Source organism: Lagenorhynchus albirostris, chromosome 10, assembly GCF_949774975.1.
Source record: "Lagenorhynchus albirostris chromosome 10, mLagAlb1.1, whole genome shotgun sequence".
Lineage (NCBI taxonomy): Eukaryota > Metazoa > Chordata > Mammalia > Artiodactyla > Delphinidae > Lagenorhynchus > Lagenorhynchus albirostris.
In genome coordinates, this window is record NC_083104.1 from 69349655 (window position 1) to 69368499 (window position 18845).

Here is an 18845-nt window from a genome sequence, read left to right on the forward strand (position 1 = left end):
AAAAGAAATACAGGTTTATTATAGAAAATACATAGAAGCAGAAAGACAAAAAATTAGCCTATAAACCCATCACTGGAGGACTGAAGGGGGCTTGGGCCTTTCTGTGCCTCCACTCCTGCCCCCCACCTCCTGGCCACAAACACCCTTGGAGAACTTGCCCCCCTCCCCAGTCCAGTGACTATTTGGTCACTCACATTCCAGTCTCTCTGCACATTTTTAAAGCAAGGTTGAGTACCTACCGTTTGAGCAGATGTTAGACAGTTTTGTGCATTGATTTTGTCCCCCCCCCCTTAGTGTCAGCAACTTTGTAAATGAGAGAAATTTTAAGCTAGCTATGGAAAGAGGTCCTGAGGCATGGTTTGGTGGAGAGAAAGCTCAGAACTGGAGGAAGGGTGCTTCAACACTGGAGGGTACCCCCTGGGATGAAAGAGCTTTTAAACGATGGAGGGAGACAAGGTTCTCAAGCTCAACCTCCCGACTCCTGCATGGGCTTTGAGCACCCAAAGCCTTGGACTGAGGCTTGGGTTCCCTGGCCACACATTTAGCTCTGATGCCATTACTGAAACTTATTCTAGGATAGGCGCTGTAATGAGCCCATCACATACACTTCGTTTTTACAACTCTGAGTTTTAGGTGGTTAGTTATTCCACTTTACAGGTATGGAAACTAAATCTTAGAATAGTGAAGAACCTTAGCGAGGACAGTTCCACAGCAGTAGAGCTATGATTTGAATTTGTTTATCTTTCTTCTAACCACTGCCCTGAACAGCTTCCTGTCCATGATAGAAGGTGTTTCCTGGTTAAACGTTTCTTGCTCAGACTTTCTGGATGGACTCACCAAAGAACAAGGGGGCACATTCCCAGTGGTTCCCAGTGGTCCAGGGAGGGCAGGTAATCAGAATTATTGTGTTTTCCCTGGGGCTGGGCCGGGGCGGGGGGGACTCAAAAGCCTCAGCCCTGCATCCGTAGTGGGCATCAAATCAGTAATCCCAGTGTCGCCACTACTCACCACTAGACTCTTCCTCCAGGAAGTCTTCCAGGTTGAAGTCCAGTTGACACTCATCCCTCCCTTCCTCCATTCTCTTTGTTAGTAGCCTTCTCCAGTTTCCAGCTACTCAGTAGTTGATCTTGTGGCCAGTTGTCACCTGAGCAGCCCTGTCTTTGATATTGTGGCCAGTTGTCACCTGAGCAGCGCTGTCTTTGAGATTCAGAATAAATTAGCTGGATCCAGCCCGCACAAACACAGGAAGCCTGGCATCCCTCCAAAGGAGCAGTGGTTCTCAAAGAATGGTTCTGGACCAGCAGAATCAGTATCCCCTGGAACTTGTTAGAAATGCAAGTCCTTGGGCGCCCCCCACCCCCCGATCCGCTACAGCAAAAGCAGCAGGTACAGCCTACCTCTTTGTGTTTTGTCAAGCCCACTGGGTGATCCTGGTCACACCAAAGTCTGAGAACCACTGGTCTAGAGATGCCCAAGTAAGAGTGATGGCTTCAATATTTCCTGTCACCTCTGGCTCTGAGTTCCTATTTCTATCCAACTAGTTAAGGTTATTAATTATTGCTGGTCATGAGCAGGGTGGCCATGAAGTTACGAACACGGGCTCTGGAACTAGACCACTTGGATTTGAATTCTCGCGTTACCTGTGCTCACTGTGGTCCCTGAGTGGGTGGCTTAAATCCCCTCTGCTTCCGACCTCTTATCCCTAATAAGGTTAGCCGTGACGTTCCCCACAGAGCAGCTGGGAACCTTTGGTGTGTTTGCATGTCAAGTACTTGAATAGTGCCTGGCACACAGTAGGCCTGCAATAAACGTTCACTGTTATTACTGGTTTCATGCAGATGGGCTCTCTTTTGCACTGTATTAACCCAGTGGTGAAATTTAGTCCTTATACCCTGATTTACAGAACCCACACACATACCGTTTATACAAGGGCTTTGTGAACGTGGTAAACTTTAAGGAGGTTTGAGGAAACCAGTGGTGTTTGCATTACAACAATGCAAACAATTGAAATTGAAGATTGGGCAACCTTGTTCTGAGAGGTGGATTGCTTGGCCGGAAGTCCTTCCTCGCTCCCTTCTTGGTGCTCACCAGCCACTCAGCCGACTCCCTGTTTATTGTGCTGAGTGGTTCAGCTACCTTTCCTCTCCAGCCCCACTCCTAAACTTTGCTCTTTGCCTCCCTTTTAAATCTAAGGACAACTTCTAAATAATGGACCCTCTTATCTGATTCTTATGCTGATTTCCGCCCCATCAGGGAGGAGAGAGCAGCAGTGAAATGTATTTCCCTTCCCACGTGAACTACACTGCCTCTCAGAGCGCTTTCGTGGCGCAGTCAACTTTGGTTTATCTATGTATGTATGTGAATATTGATCTGCTTATCTGTATCTTTTTTTTTTTTTTCCTGTTGGAGCATGTTGCTCCGCGAATCTTCTCCCTGCTGTTCGTTGTAAACCTTCACACCTGCACAACCAGGGATTCAGTCTCAACCAGGGCCTCCGTCTCGGTACTAGCCTGGATAATCCTTTTTTGGGGAGAGGTGGTGCTGTTCTGGGCATTATAGGATGTCTAGCAGCATCCATGGTCTCTACCGATTCGATGCCAGTAGCATTCCCTGGTCGTGACAACCCAAACTGTCCCCAGATATTGCTAGATGTCCTCAGAACTGCCCCCCAGTTGAGAATGACTGGTCTAAGCTAAGTTCTTTTGTAATAGTTTAAATCCATTACATCTTAATCTGTCCCAGAGTTTACCTCTGTAGTGTATTTATGGTTAGGGAACTGGATTTATCCATGGAGAAGAAGGATGCAGAGTCCCAGCGGCCTCTGGGTCACCAGTGATTCCTAAGGAGAATCATCAATGCTTTGTAACTGCATTTCCTTTAAGGCTCCACGCTTAACCTACGTGCATTTAAGCCAAGGACATCCTGCTCCCTTCCCAGTACCCCCTCTAAGCCGCTTGACTCCCCCCACCGCCACAGCAGGAAGCCTCACAAGAACTAGGAATGGCCTTTGGGTTTCGGCTTATAAATACTCACGGTCTCATTTTTCTTACTGAGAAAAATTTTTTTATCATGTTTAACATTCTTGTTGCCGTAGTGGAAACTTTTGTTCTTTGGAGAGTTTCCCATTCCACGCCTAGGGTCAGATTCCTCAGCGGAACTCTGAACATTTTCTAGGGAAGTTTCTTTCACCAGTGAGATTGTACCTTTGATACATTTACACGACTGAGGTTGGATTCCGCGTTAAGATGTCCCAGGATCCTAAGGTAGACAACGAGGGAAACTGGAGGAAGAGCTGTGTATCTGGGGCTCAGTGGGAGGCTGTGATTAAAATCATTTTATGGGTCCATTACTTTTTTGGGTTTTTTTTCTCCTTACACTCTAGCATCTCAAATCTAAGACGAACAGACAGTGTTTCAGTCAGTATAAGTTAGATTATGCTGTGGTAACACATAGTCCCGAAAGTTCAGTGACTTAAAACAACAGAGGTTTCTTTATTACTCATGCTACCTGGTTTGTAGTAGGTCAACACAGGACCTGTACTCATTACAGTCACTCAGGAACCCAGGCTGGCAGAACAGGCGCCTCCCTAAGTGCAGACGATTGCTGTGTCAGAGGACTAAAGAGGGTCTCTTTTGCCAATTAAATGCTTTAGACCACTAATGACACTTGTGTTAGTCAGAGTTCTCCAGAGAGACAATAGGATGTATGAATCTCTATCCCTCCCTTCCTCCCTTCCTCCCTTCCTTTCTCCATCCCTCCCTATCTTTTAGTTATTTTAAGGAATTGGCTCACTTGATTGTGGGAGTTGGCAATTCCAAAATCTGCAGGGCAACCCTGCAAGCTGGAGACTCCTGGAAGAGTCGATGCTGCAGCTCAAATCCAAAGGCAGTCCAGAGGCAGAATTCCCTCCTCCTCGGGGGACGTCAGTCTTTTCTTTAAGGCCTTCACATGGTTAGATGAGGCCCACCTACATTCTGGAGGGTAATCTGCTTTACTCAAAGTCTACTGATTTAAATTTTTGTCTCATCTTAAAAAAAAAATATCTTCACACCAACATCTACTTTGAACAAATATCTGGGACCATGGCCTAACCAAGTTGACAGATGACATTAACCATCACAACACCCAGCTTCTACTCTCAGCTCATGGGCCAGAATTAGTCACGTGGCCCCACTCAGACACAAGTGTCCAGGAAGTATGATCTGTTGTGTGCCTGGAGGGAGGAGTGGGGACCAGTGATATTTGACGAAGCATCAGTAATGATCACAGCTGTGACTTCTGTTACCTGAGGATGAAAGAAAGCCTCAGTCTGTGTTGTCCCCATTCCGATGCGTTCTGCGAAGTCGATGTGGAAATGGTTTTGTTTTTTATATTTTTTAATTTTATTGGAGTATGGTTGATTTACAATGTTGTGGTAGTTTCAGGTGTACAGCAAAGTGATTCTGTTATACATACACATATATGCATTCTTTTTCAGATTCTTTTCCCATATAGGTTATCACAGAATGTTGAATAGAGTTCCCTGTGCTATATCGTAGGTCCTTGTTGGTTATCTGTTTTATATATACTAGTGTGTATATGTTAACCCCAAACTCCTAATTTATCCCTCCCCACTCCCCCCCAAGCTTTCCCCTTTGGTAACCATAAGTTTGTTTTTGAAATCTGTGAGTCTATTTCTGTTTTGTAAATAAGTTCATTTGTATCATTTTTAAAATTAGATTACACATATGAGTGATATCATAAGGGATTTGTCTTTGTCTGACTTCCTTCACTTAGTATGATAATCTTTGTGTCCATCCATGTTGCTGCAAATGGCATTATTTCATTGGTTTTTTTATGGCTCAGTAATATTCTATTGTATCTATGTACCACATCTTCTTTATCCATTCCTCTGTCGATGGACATTTAGGTTGCTTCCATGTCTTGGCTATTGTAAATAGTGCTGCAGTGAACGTTGGGGTGTATGTATCTTTTCGAATTATGGTTTTCTCTGGATATATGCCCAGGAGTGGGATTGCTGGGTCATATGCTAACTCTATTTTTAGTTTTTTAAGGGACTTCCATACTGTTCTCCGTAGTGACTACAGCAATTTACATTCCCATCAACAGTGTAGGAGGGTTCCCTTTTCTCTATACCTTCTCCAGCATTTATTACTTGCAGACATTTTTGATGATGGCCATTCTGACTGGTGTGACGTGATACCTCATTGTAGTTTTGATTTGCATTTTCTTTTCACGTGCTTTTTGGCCATCTGTATGTCTTCTTTGGAAAAATATCTATTTAGATCTTCTGCCCGTTTTTTGATTGATTTATTTATTTTTGATGTGGAAATAGTTTTAGACTTAGACCTATCTGCCCTCTTTGCTCATAGGAGATGTTCTGGAGGGGTTGGGTTACAGCACAGCCTGGCCTCTAGGGGACTACATTTTAAGACTGTTACTCAACACCTTCCTCTGTTTTTTCTTTACTATTACGTGTTTTCTGTGTGTGGTGTCGCATTCAAGAATCCTTGTACGTGTGTACGTGAAGAATGCCCTGAAAAATAATGTAGCCTTTGTGACTTTCTGTTAGTACAGCGTCTTCAGGTTGTGTCTCTCTTGCTTAGATCAGGAACGGCTCGGGTGTCAGCCCTCACTTTGCCACGGTGTCACTCTGTGCTTCTGACAAGTCCCTCCCCAGTCTGGGCCCAGTTTTCCCAGCTGTCTAGAGGGGCATTGAGCAATGGGGTCTCTAAGTTTCCTTCTGGCTCTAATGTTCTGTGTGCCTTTGGTCCACACCCTCTGCTAAAGACCCCTACCGCCACCCCTACCCTGAGCCAGCGTTTGTGGACTGGCTGCCTGGTTGCGTACAGCGGGGGCTGCATGGCAGTTTTCCTCCGTGAAACTGGCAGGATCATTCTGCGTTCTCACTTGAAGCTGTGGCCTCATTAGTGCCCTGGCCATGCTGTGTTCACGAGCCCAGAGAGAATCTGTTCTGCAGCCCAGCTGGGAAGCACCATCCCCACGCCTGGCAGGTGGGGGAGCCCAGGGCAAGGATGTGTTGAGCTGGAGCACAGGGAAGCGTGCGGAGGGCAGGGCCAGGAGGTGGGAACCATCTGTTTTACCCGAAAGTGAGGTCTGGGAGCCAGGCCAGCCCTTCACGGCCGTCCGGGCAAACCTAATGCCCAAGGGGCAGAGTTTCGAGGACCTCAACATACTTGCTTCCACAGTATTCATATTTGACCCTTCCATTACCCACTCCAACCAGTTGTTTTTTAGCTTAAACGAGATAATGTTAGAGGAAGGACCTGGAAAACCATCCATGCTCTTCAAACAATAATAATTACTATTATCACGTGCTGCCTTATTCCATAGATATGTTGGTGCTAGGGCTGGAAAAGTGAACAAAGACACGAAATCAATTAGAATACAGAGTGACGCCAACTCTAAGCATGATGCTCTGGATGGGCAAAGCTTGCGGGAGCTCAGACAGGGGAGCAGTCAGTTGTGCTCGTCAGGGCGGAAGCCTCCATAGGAACGGTGACCGTTAAGCCGGATCTTAGTGTCAAGGACTTTACAGGAAGAAGAAAAGGGCGTCGTAGGCAGCAGGTACTGCATGAGCAAATATCAGAGTTCTGGCTAGGCTTAGGGAAACCTCTGGAAGCCTGGCCTGGCTGCTGGGTGGGGTGGGACAAAGTGAAGGGAAGCATCAGAGGGGGTGGGTGATCACGTTATGAAGGGTCTGGAATAACATATGAGGAAGAGTCGGGTCTTAACTGAGTTTTTTGTTTTTTTTTTTTTAATTACCAGGTATGGAAAAAGTTTTAATTTCAGTTTTGGCTGAAAAAAAAAGCTATTGCTTTAATTTTACTGAAAGTCTGCCTGTAGCTTGATAATGGGCAAAATGTAAATAGATTTCATCACAGTGTTGCTGGGCTGTCCTGTTCCAGGACATTTTGCTCCTCTCCTTCCTCTTAGAACTTCCGTGTAGAATAGAGCAGAGAGATCTTCCTGCTCTAGTTTTGGTCATTTTCAATATTCAGGTAGGAGATAGGAGACAGAATATTTATTGTTTTCTCTTTATAAAAGGAAGAACTGCTTATTTTAGAAAGTGTAGAAAATAAAATGGTAAAGATGAGAAAAACCAAACAAACACAAGTAATTCTACCCTCCAGACAAGCTTGGTGCTACCATTTGGGTAATTCCTTCCGGTGAGCATTTAAGGGCAGACAACCTTGTCTTGCATGTTGCCTTTTTCACAGCATGAACCTGGCCCTGGTAGGGGCTTCATCAGCATTGTTGACTGATACAGTGAGGTTCCTCTAGACCCCTCTAGGGAAAGCTTAGTGGTTGAGTAGAACCACATATGTTCAAATCCTAATGTTCCCATTCATAACCTGCAGGACCTTGGCCATTTCCTCTCTCTAGGCCTTAGTGTCCTCATCTGTAAAATGGGAACAACAAAAATAACAGTATCTACACACTCAAGTGTGGGGACCAAACAAGTTCTTTTGTGCAAAGCACATAGGAAGGAGCCTCGCACACAGTGAGTGATTCCCATTTGTCCCTGGTTTTTGTACTGCCCTCTGGGTGAGTCCAGCCCTGAGGGAGGAGCTGCAGGTGGACAACCTTCCCTATGAGAACAGTCTGTCTCATTGTCCTGCACAGCAGGAGAGGGGTCAAGCTTGTTAAGTCCTCAGGATTAGACTTGTGAAAAAGCCAGGGTCCCGGTGCTTGTCCCTGGCTTTTCCCTGGAGGAGTCTGGCTCATCCCCACTGGCTCCTTCCTGTGTAGCTTTTTCCCCATGGGCTCCCCAGGCAGGCTGTCCCTTTCAGAAAGCAGCCACACTCTTTGCTACTCCTCCGTGGCCCTGCCTCCCCTGCTCGGTGCCTCCCTGGGCTGCAGCTGGGACCCTCCAGCAGAGGGAGGCTGCTTTGAATCAAGTGCACACTCCCCAAGAATCCATGCCCAAGGAAGGACTTCCTGGCCACAACGCCCGCTGCAGCGCTGGACTCCCACCCCTCCGCCCTGGCTCTGGGACATACAAGGATCATTCTTAAGGACTGAGCTCAGGATCCCTAAAAAGAAAGTTGGAAAATAGCTGGATAAACTTGGGAAGTGAAAGAAACCGTCATATCTTCCTGCTTGGATTGCGGATTGCAGTTTTGGGGGCTGAGTGTGGTGATTCTTGCCAGATGGAATCTGATGGGCAAACGTGGGAAGGAGGGAGACGGGGGTGGGGTGGGGGGGTGGTGCTGGGATTCCCACTGGGTAGTGAGCCTTGGACTTGGGGCTAGCCCCCTCCCCTCCTCCCAGTGGTTGCCACCCCTGAGGCAGGGAGCTGAAGGTTGACATCTGGAAACATCTGGAGCCTGGCCCAAGGGGTGAAGATCAGGGAGGGGCAGATTTCTCTCATTTGGGGAAAACAAAGTGTGGTCGGTAAGGGCTGTTTGCAAAGATGCCGGAGGCCAAATGCAGTGAGTGACACTGTGATTTCTGTCTCAGCTGGGGACTCAGGAGTGAGGGGACAGACCAGGCCCCAGGCTTGTTCTCCAGGCCTCTTGGACAGGGCAGCTGCCCGTGAGCAGCAGCAGGCAGGGCTGTAGCAGAGGAGGTAGGTCTGCCCCGGGCTGGGAAGAATGGAAGGCCTGTTGTTCTGAAGCCTGGGAACGCCGCCCTGGAGGGAGGCCCACGCTGCTGCCCCAGCTCAGAGTGAGAAGGGATGGCGGGAGGGCTCCCTGCAGCGGGCAGAACGGGACTGAGCTGGCACCTCTACCCTCTGCGGAGCAAGCGGTCCCCCAGCCCTGTTCCCTGTGGCATGGGCACAGGTGGGCTCCCTGCCTTTGAATGCCCAGGTGCGGTTTGGAAGGCTGGGAGGTAGCCTCCCACGGAGAAGGCAGGATACAGAAGCAGCCTCAGCTCCTGCGCTTACCCAGGCCCTGAGCTCCAGATCAGAGATGCTGTCTGCCAAATTCTGCTCCAAGAGCTCTTTCCTATGCTCTATCGTGTGCCTGGCTCTGGCTGTGGGATTACCGAGATTTAAAAAAAAAAAAAAAAAATGCCATGATGTAATTGGGAGGGTGCAAAGATCTGGAAAGATGTTTTGGGTGTGAGATTAAAGCTGTCTTTGAAAAGTAACAATAATTACCATTAATTCTGTACCTTGAATGTGCCAATCCCTGTACCAAGGGCTTTATGGGTACCGTCTCATTTAATTCTCGCAGTAATTCTTGGAGTCGTGAATAATTGCGGAGATTTTATGGATGAAGAAACTGAGGCTCAGAGAGGTAAAGGACCTTACCTGAGGACACAGAGCTGGCAAATGGCGGAACCAGGACTTGAACTTCTTCATTCATTCAATCGTTCATTCACGTGTTAGTAGGCCATTAGGCTCAACTTTATTAAACTATGTGCCAGCCATTCTAATGGACACTGAAGACACGGCTGGGCCTTAGACTGGGGAAGGTCTGGCCAGCCTAACTCCACCACCCGGTCCTCAGCCCCGTGCAGAGTCTTTCAGATGATGAGCGCAGAGACCCTTGGGGAGAGTTGTGTTGAGAACTCAGCTTGAGAATGTTCTTTTCCTTAAGAAATGTTTCCTGTTGTTTTCACTTTAATAATAATCTGGAAATTGAATGCATTCATTGTGAATCATCTGAACGGCCATCATAGAACCTACTCCTGGCCTGAGGTTTTAGTCCCCGAGTTTATGTTTCTGAGCAAGTTGGCACCACGTGTGGTTTCCTAAAATGATAGTGTTTGACTTTTAATGCTTTGTTTCTTAAACCGGATCCTACATTGTATGCTTGGAAGGTCCAAATACCAAAGATTAAGAGAGGCTGCACTGATCCTGCTGCAGGGAGGGTGCGGTGTAGTAAGGGTCTCCCAGGAGCAGAGGGTTCAACCTCCCCTTTCCCTGGGGCAGAGTGAACTGGACTTAGCCGGGGCGGAGCAGCATGGGCGTCTGATCTTCCAGCCTCCTGGTCTCCAGGATCAGGGGGCACCCAGTCCAGAGACTCAGGGAGGAACATGCAAGTCAGGAAAGAGGAAAGTCCCCAAATTAGGGGCCAGCAGCCCCTCTTCCAACACAGCATCTCTGACCTCTAGCAAATGGATGTTCCCCTCTAAGCCTTTCCAGATGGGACAACTTGTGCCGAGGCTGGGAGGGAAAGCGCCGAGCCTCCCGGGAGCGCTGTGTGATCTCCTCTCCAAGAGGGGCATGCTCTGGCCACCCCAGAACTTCGGACCTCTCCGAGGGTCCAGCTGTTGGGCAACAAGGCTGTAAGCAGGATCCCTGACATAGGGAACTGTAGTTGTGACCCAGGCCTCGCCACCCCGAACATGAGCAGGTCCATTGTGCTGGCCGGGTGCCTCGGCCCTTGGATGGGGCTGGGAGGCTGGTGTGGATCAGATAACCCCCCAGTGCAGGCGGCCGGAGGCGAGGGAGCCGGGACCCAGACCTCCTTTTCTTCCTCGTCCATCTCCTTTTTCTCCTCCTCCTTCTGCTGTTGAGGTTTTGGGTCTTGCCGTGTGGTCATACCTCCTTTTGAGTAACGATCCCGTGAACCTTTACTCTCTGGTTACTGTCCCTCCCCTAGATCCTGGGCGATCATCCTGGGCTTGGGCTTCCTTTCTCCAGACCTCTCTCTGGCCCCGTCCATCTTCTACATTAGTTGCCAAGCTGTGAAGTCCCGAGGGCGCAGAATTTGACTTTGGGGGCCGTGAGGTCTCCGTCACATTCACTTGACTCAAGCACCAAAGCAGCCCGTGACAGTATGGAAATGAATGGGCGCGGCTGTGTTCCAGTGAAACCGTATTTACAAAAACTGGCGGACTGTGGGCCAGCTTTGGCAACCCTGACCCAGATGGAGTTGGCCTGTGCAGAACACATTTGCTGTTTCCCTGTGGCCGGCTGGACTCCTTAGCGTAATGGGCCGACCCCCTTCTACATCTCTGCATGCAATCTTCTTCACTGAGTCCTTCTTGTACTCCTGTGAGCTCCATCCCTCCCACCCAGCCTGGCTTTTCTTGAACTAACTCTTCCCTTTCCTGCCTCTGAGCCCTTTTGCCTGTTCAGTCCCCCCCGCCCAGTCCTATCTACTCCTAAGATTTTGACTCCTTGTTCAGGTCAGATCTTCCCTCTTTGTGTCCCGCCATGACCCTGAACCCCTGTACCCTCTCCAGCACAGGGAGTTCTTCCTCTCCTCTGTGACTCTGTCACTTCGTTCTTGCCTTGGAAGCGACCCTTCATATGCTACACTTTAGTAATTTGTTGTTCCTTACTGTATCTCCTCAAGGGCAGGAATTGATAGGATAGAAACTGGCTGTGCCCGCCACCTCCCCCATCCCTGGCTCCGTGCCTGCCCAGCAGTAGGCAGGCAGGAAGTAGCGTTGGCACAAAGGCTCATGACCTCTCCCTTTCCCCCTCTAGAGCCCCTGTCCCAGCTGGGGTCTCGCTGAGCCATTTTGGGAAATCAAGGTCTCATCACGTGTCAGGCCCTGAAGCATCCCGGTGCCAAGTCCATCTCTGGCCCTGTAACCTGAGCCTGCTTCTTCCCTGCGCCCCGTGATTGGGTGGCGCTGTTTGTTTTGACATCCCGAGAGGGGCATGAGTGGGAACACGAGAGATCCAGATTTCAAAGCAAGCATTTTCTCTTGTAGCCGCTGTAGGCCAGGCCCCTGCCAGCTCCAAGGCTCCTGTGTTAGCATTTCCAGTTAATTAAGAAAACAAGCCCCAAATCCCTGACCGCGATGGTTCTGCAGATTCAGGACAGAGGATGCGTGTCGACGTGTAGGAGAGGCCTCCAAGCTCCTGCAGGCAGGGTGAGCCAGGGAGGTGCCCCCCGTGCCTTCTCAGCAAGAGAAGATGTGGCCGAAATTGGATCCTGGGCAGCGAGCTCCAGACAGGGCCCGGAGTGTGAATTTCTGGTCCCCCTGCCCATCTCGGGGTGTTTTCTGAAGGGATGGAGTATGGAGCACAGCCAGCGGGATGAGAAGAGCAGAGGAGGATTCCAGAGCCTGGAATTTGCCACTCTTCTTCTCCAGAGCCAGGTTATTCCAACTGCCTGGCTAGTGGAGGACAGTGGTGAGAGGTGGCCTGGGGATGGCTTCAGCTGAGCCCATGGGAGCTGACCTGCCAAGGGGGAGCCCCAGTCAGGGCTACCCCTCACCTATGCAGAGCCTTGGTGTGAATTTAAAAAGGGTATCCTTCCTTAAGGGAAACGTAGTTAAATATACTGCTGTAGGAGCAGCCCAATCCACCCCCTCCCTTGCCCACACTCTCTCTGTGGTACCCAGGAGAAGATGCTGGGCCTCCACCAGCACCACTCCCTGACCCGGGTGTTATTCAGCTGGTGGGGAATTGGGCCTCTGGGTGGTGCAGGAGCACAGGGGCACCAGGCATTGGTGGTGAGGGTCTGGCCTGCACCTTCTCTCCCAGGTGTGCCTTCCCTGCGGCCACGATGGATTCACACATCCCCGTGGAAGTGGGAGTGTCTTGCAGGTCACAGCCTGGACACGGCATACGGTGGTCCTGGCGCCCCTTGGACAGAGTGTGGCAGGAGAGAGACCCAGTCCTCCTCTACCACTACTGGCTGGTCCAGGGCAAATCGTTTGGCCTTTGTGAACCCGGTTTCTAATGGAAAATGGGGATGAGACGCACATAGAATGTGTGTCCGGAAGGTGTAGGCATGTCGGTAAATATTGGATAAGGCGTATGCATACTGGGCCTGGCTCAGTGAACCTGGCTTCTTTCCCCACTGGACGTCTGTCTTGGTCCATCCTGCCTGCTGGCCATGTATCTGGCTCCTGGAAAAGATAGTGGGGAGAAATAATCACATCTAATAAAGATGTGATTAGTTTCTGCTCAGCTAGGGGAGGAGAGGTCTGGGGAGGAAGGGGTATAGGGTCAGCTCTCGGTATCTGGTTTAACTGTCCAAATAACCAACAGTTGGTGACAGATGGTTTTTGACTTTTGAGAGCCTCCCCTCTATCCCTTGGGGAATCTCAGGGCTCCTTGCCTTCTCCACGTCATTGCTTCATCATTCACAGGGCAAGGCCACATTCTGCAAGCAGGCGGGGTCATTTGGGGAAAGCGAGTCTCTGAAAAGGTGAATGTCCCTATGGTGCTGTAAAGTGGGAGAGAAGTCATTTGAAGTTTTGGGGAGAGTTTCAAATCTTTGTTTCGTTCCTTCCTTCCTCCCTCCCTTCCTTCCTTTTTTTTTTCTTTCTCTCTCTCCTTTCCTTCCTTCCTTCCTTCCTTCCCTCCCTTCCTTCCCTTCCTTCCTTCCCTTCCAACACAATCCTTAAGTTGTGTAGCTGGTATGACCAATAGCTCTTCTTTCCTGGAAAACATATCCAAAACGCCACCTGATCCTCCCCAAACTCCCAAATCCCTGGACACCAAGTAGGTTTGCTTTCAGCTTCCGCTGCTGATTTTAGAGCCGTTTTGCATGCCCAAATTAAGGAAACTATACATAAAATGAGGTGTGGAATATGAGGAAAGGTACTGATGGTAGATGAGTAATGATAATCGCTTGTGAAGTTGCAGGTTTCTGTGACATCCACTTGGCAGATCAGAACCTTTTGGCCCGACTGTTGGGAAGATCATCTCTTTTTGAAAGGGTTTCTAAATATTCTCCAGGCTTCAAAGAGAAAATCTGAGGTGAAGACTGGGAGAAGTTGTGAATTTGTTTCTAGAGTATTAGGGAACACATCATCCAAAGAGAGAGGCGGTATAGCTTGGCCCCTCGCAGGACTCACGATCTTTAGGGTATATATTCACTGAGGAATCTTGGTGAAGGTTTTCAGAGCTTTTAAATGACATTTTTGTAGTTGTCGTTTCTGCTGAAGATAGCGTAAGTAGAACCGTTTAGAGGAAACCAAGAACTGAAGAACCAGACCAGGGTTTGTCTACCACTGTTCTCTAGCAGGAAAGAAGAGTTCCTGCTGAGAATTTGAGGATGGGGTTCTAGACGTGGGTTGTCGTGAGTTTGCTCTGGGTCCTGGCGTAAGTGGCCTTGCTTCTTCTCCTCTGTAGAGTGGTCTTGAAAAGTATGGTCACCTCTACTCTCAACACCCTGTGCTTCCCAGCAGCCTTGAGGGGGCCTCCCCACAGGGTAGTCAGAGAAAGGAGTCAAGTTCCTTACACACTGGCAGTGTTGGGGGGTGGGGAAGTGGAACCATCCAAAAACAGAACCAGGGTAGTCTTTTCCAGGGTCAGATTTTTGCACCCAAGCTTGTGGAAGGGCACTTGGTCACTCCAGAGAACAGTGGCCCTCGTGACTTGGCTCTCTGAGTAGGGGTCCACTGAGACACCCCTGTGCCTGGCGGGGTGTGGGGCTCGGGCCTGGGCTGCTTGTTCAGGGCCTCTGTCTCTGTGTGTAGTATGCTTCCCCTCGACCTCCTTGGTCTGAGCATAGTTTCTCTTAATGGACCAAAGGAGACTTTGGAAAATCCCAAACTCAGTTTCAGAGTTCAAGGAGGGTGGGTCCCTCAGGACCAAGCCCTGGGCTACTTCTCAGGTCTGGCCACACCCAGCTCTGTACGCCCCGCCTCTCACCGGCTGTACCTTAACTCTTGCCCTTCCTTCTGCCTGAAGGTTGGTACCTGGTGAAGTAATTAGCCATCCTTCAAGGCTCAGTTCAGAACACCACCACTTCCGCAAAATCTCCTCCCCGCGGTTTCAGGGAGGCGAAGTTCTCTTCCTCTCTGTCCCGGCAGACCTACCCCCGATGTGGCACTTAGCGTGATGCTTGAAAACCACTGTTCCGCCTGGCTGTGTCTAAACCAGGAGCTTCCGGAAGGCAAGGGTTCCGACAGGCTGACTGTGCTTTCCTAGTCCCCCTGACAGGGTCCAGCACACAGTAGGTCTTCATTAAATATTGGCTGAATGACAAGCGAAGGGAACCTGTGCTCTTTACAGTTTTCCACCGAGAAGGAGGCAAGCAGGAGTGGCCAGTGTTTGGGCCATTTCCCCAGGGCCCAGCTTCACAGTGGTGTCTGAACAGAGCGCGCTAATCGGCACCTCCCCCCACCCATCCCTTCCATGCCAGGGGCTGGGAGCGTGTGTGGATGGGCCTGCAGTGAGCCCAGGGCTGGAGCGGGTACCAGCACCGTGCTGTCCTTCTGCAGAGACCAAGGTGCAACAGCTGTCTGCTCTTCCTCGCCTTGGTCCCCAGTGGCCTGTGATTCCAGCAGCACCTGGGGAGAACCCCACTGCTTGTGCCTGTGAAGGACGCCCGTGCTGGAGGCTGAAGAGATCCCATGTCTGGCGCCAGTTAGAGAGTTCTAGCGTGTTGAGCTTTTTATGTTTATCAAGAGGAACCTGGGCAGTATCAACTTCCACGAATGCCAGGGGCGTCAGAGGAGAGCAAGGGCTCCTGGGGGTCAGGAGTGAGCTTCCCTTCGGGGAGTTTATGCCCTGGCGTACTCAGGCACGTTTGCCGTGTGCCTCCCACGTGTGCCCGTCACTGTTCTAAGCTCTGAGGGTGCAGCCTGACCATGTTCCTGTCCTCGGTGGGGAGCTTACTTTCTAGTGAAAGTCCCTGAAGACTGAGAGGATGGGAGCTGAGGCCAGTTTCCCCCACAAGGTGATTCTGAGCTGGCCCCTTGGTGAGGGATATCGTTTCTCCGTTCATCAACCCCTGCATTCTTCCCTAAGACGTTGCCTGCCAGAAACACCTCGGTGTCACCCTTCCAGATTCTTGGCCCTCCCTCCTTCCGCAGGCCATGTTAGAGACCCCTCCCCTAGACTCCCACCTGCCCTGTGCCGCTCTTCCCCCTCCCCAGCCAGGTTACCCGTGGTCCTCCCTTTCCTGACTGACCAAGAGCATCTTTGATGACCAGCTCTATGTTTTATTCACGGCCACCTCCCTGCTGTGTGCCGTGCTTGGCACAGAGTGGGGCTTCCACGTGCAACTGAGGAATGAATGAGCCGTGGGGCAAACGCTGGGTTTCATTTATTCATCTTCCTCATGCGTGCTAAGCTTGTGTGTCTGTGTTCATCTCTTTCTGGGTCAGTCCCGGAGAGGGATGGACTCTTGGGTAAGTTGCTGGAAAGCTGGAGCATTGGGGGAAATGAAGACTTGGGGGGAATGGAGACACGGGAGAAGACCCCCGTTGGAGTCAGCTCTTCTGGGTGTCCTCTCTGTGACTTGGTGGCATGAGGCTCACCTGCCTTTGAACATACTCCCTCCCCCTGGGCTGGGAAGGTGGGTAGGGCTCAGAGCCAACAGAGCTGAGCTCTGAACACAGACCCTCCTTGTGCTGAGGCCGGTAGCTCCCTCCTCGTGGCTAGGGACGAGGCAATGCTGAGGGACAGACCTGTCCCTACAGGCCTCTGGTTCAGTCACCCCAGCTGGGCCTGCAGGAGAGCAGGCCGCCTGGGAATGGCTGGGAAGGCCAGGCCTTGGGCCCACCTCCCCCGAGGCCAGGATGTGGCGTGGGACCCAGGCAGGCGGAGGTTCCCACCGCTCACTCCTGCGCCCGAAACGCTCCAGGCTCAGGCAGTGTGTCCCAGCAGGAGGGGGTGGGGAGAGACTCCAGCTGCCCGGGTCAAGACTCCACGTCAGGACCAGGGCAGCTCCACAGGCACCCACCTCTGACGTTTATCCTCCACCTGGACAGCTGCCAGTGACCCTGCAGTGCAGCCTTGCCTTGCCGGGGGGGGGGGGGGGGGGGAAGAGATTTGGAGATTAACCATTGCAGGCCCTGCCTGAGTCAGGCTGAGACTGGTCCTCCTACATCAGCCGTCATCCATCCACCATGTACCAAGGGCCGGAGTGGGCATATTCACAAATGTTTTCTCATTTCATCCGCACGTCAACCCCATTTTCCTAATGAGTAAACTGAGGCATGTGAGTTACATAATCTGCCTAAGGTTCTACAGTTAGTAAGAAAAGTTTCCTGTATTCATTCTTTATTACAGGGTCTGCTATGTGCTAGGCAGTAATTCTAGGCACTGTGGCTACACAGTGAATGATGGACAAAAATGTCTCAGGGAGAGATAATAAATAACATATATAGCATCTCACATGGTGATAGGTCTATGTGGAAAATGAGGCGGGAGAAGGGAGTGGACGGTGCTGGAAGAGGTTTTTTGTTTTTGCTTTTGTTTTAAACCATTATTTGTGCTATTGGATATTCATCATTGACTATACTCCATGCATTAAAATTTTTTTTTTAATTTTTATTTTATTTTGGAGTATAGTTGCTTTACAGTGTTGTAGTAGTTTCGGGTGTACAGCCAAGTGATTCTATTATACATATATCCATTCTTTTTCAGATTCTTTTCCCATATAGGTTATTACAGAATACTGAGTAGAGTTCCCTGTGCTATAAGGTAGGTCCTTGTTGATGATCTGTTTTATATGTAGTAGTGCGTGTATGTTAATCCCAAACTCCTAATTTATCACTCCCCTGCCACCTTTCCCCTTTGGTCACAGTAACTGTGTCTGTAAGTCTGTTTCTGTTTGGTAAATAAGTTCATTTGTATCATTTTTTAAATTAGATTACACATATGAGTGATATCATATAGGATTTGTCTTTGTCTGATCTACTTAGTATGATAATCTCTGGGTCCATCCATGTTGCTGCAAATGGCATTATTTCATTGTTTTTTATGACTGAGTAATATTCCGTTGTATATATGTACCGCATCTTCTTTATCCATTCCTCTGTCGATGGACATTTAGGTTGCTTCATGTCTTGGCTATTGAAAACAGCGCTGCAGTGAACATAGGGGTGCATGTATCTTTTCGAATTATGTTTTTCGCAGGGTATATGCCCAGGAGTGGGATTGCTGGGTCGTATGGTAGCTCTATTCTTAGTTTTTTAAGGAACTTCCATACTGTTCTCCATAGTGGCTGTATCAATCTACATTCCCACCAACAGTGTAGGAGGTTTCCCTTTTCTCCACATGGAAGAGGGGTTATTTTAAATAATCTCAATGAGAAGGTGAACAATCATTGCTCCGCAGACAGTGCTTGCTGGGAGCCAGGCACGACCCTGATCACCGTATACAAGACCACTAACTCAACCCCAATTACATTAGGAGGCAGATTACTATTACATTTTCAGATGGGAAACGGAGGCACAGGAAGGTGAAGTAACTGGCCAAAGATAACACAGCAGATCAGTGGTGCTGGGGTCGGCACTCAGGCAGCCTAACTCCTGAGTTCTGGTTTGTACCCACTATGCTGTTCTGCCAAGCCTGCCACAGACGGTAAGTGAGTGGGCAGGTGAACGGCCCTGCGGGACCCTATCCCGACAGGCCGGGCAGGTGTAAGGGGGCAAGTGGCCTGGTACCCCCTCCTCTGCAGCCCCCTTGGTGAGGAAGGGGCAGAGCAGTGGGCAGATTCATTAGAGTTAAACCTGAGTGAGAAAGGAGGGCGTGACTGTGTTTGCAGAGAACAGTAGGAGAGGGTGAAAACTCCAGGCGAGGGCCTGAGTCTCAGAGGCTGCAACTCTCCCCTCCCCACCCCGGTCCCTCCAGGCTCCCTCAGCTCTCCTAGGACTCACATCTGAAACAAGTAGGACTGTCTCTTGCTCTCGTCCGCATCTGCCCTGCCTCCTTGTCAATCCGAGAAAACCCTGTTTAGTTATGATGATGATGAGGCAGCTCATATTTTTTGAAGGTTTCCTAAAATGGCTGGGGGACATGTATATGGAACAACTCACGTGTGCAGGAAAAAGTGATTATTTGCTCTAATTGATAACTTGCAATTAAAATCTTATCTTAGTAAATAAGGGTACTTTAGTCTCTTCTGATGTGAGACAGGGGCTCATGGTCCAGTGAGGTCGGGATTCAGACTCCCTGTGAGGTGTCCTCCAGGGCCCTCCTCCTCTGCCATCGGCTTCCTGGGGAG

The 18845-nt window shown here is 49.8% G+C and overlaps 1 protein-coding gene across 6 annotated transcripts in view; it reads left to right on the top strand.

The window, feature by feature from the left end:
* The window catches only part of DAAM2 (dishevelled associated activator of morphogenesis 2), a 113731-nt gene that overhangs the window by 22105 nt on the left and 72781 nt on the right, over positions 1–18845 (top strand). For 2 of the 6 annotated variants that reach the window (XR_009542947.1, XM_060162793.1), the window contains exon 2: positions 17264–17320. The exons of 3 other annotated variants lie outside the window; for them this stretch is intronic. The gene's annotated coding sequence lies outside the window, so the exon portion shown is untranslated. Of the gene's footprint in view, positions 1–11669; positions 11803–17263; positions 17321–18845 lie in introns of those variants that run through there. One more of the 6 variants, XM_060162796.1, reaches the window with a different exon arrangement.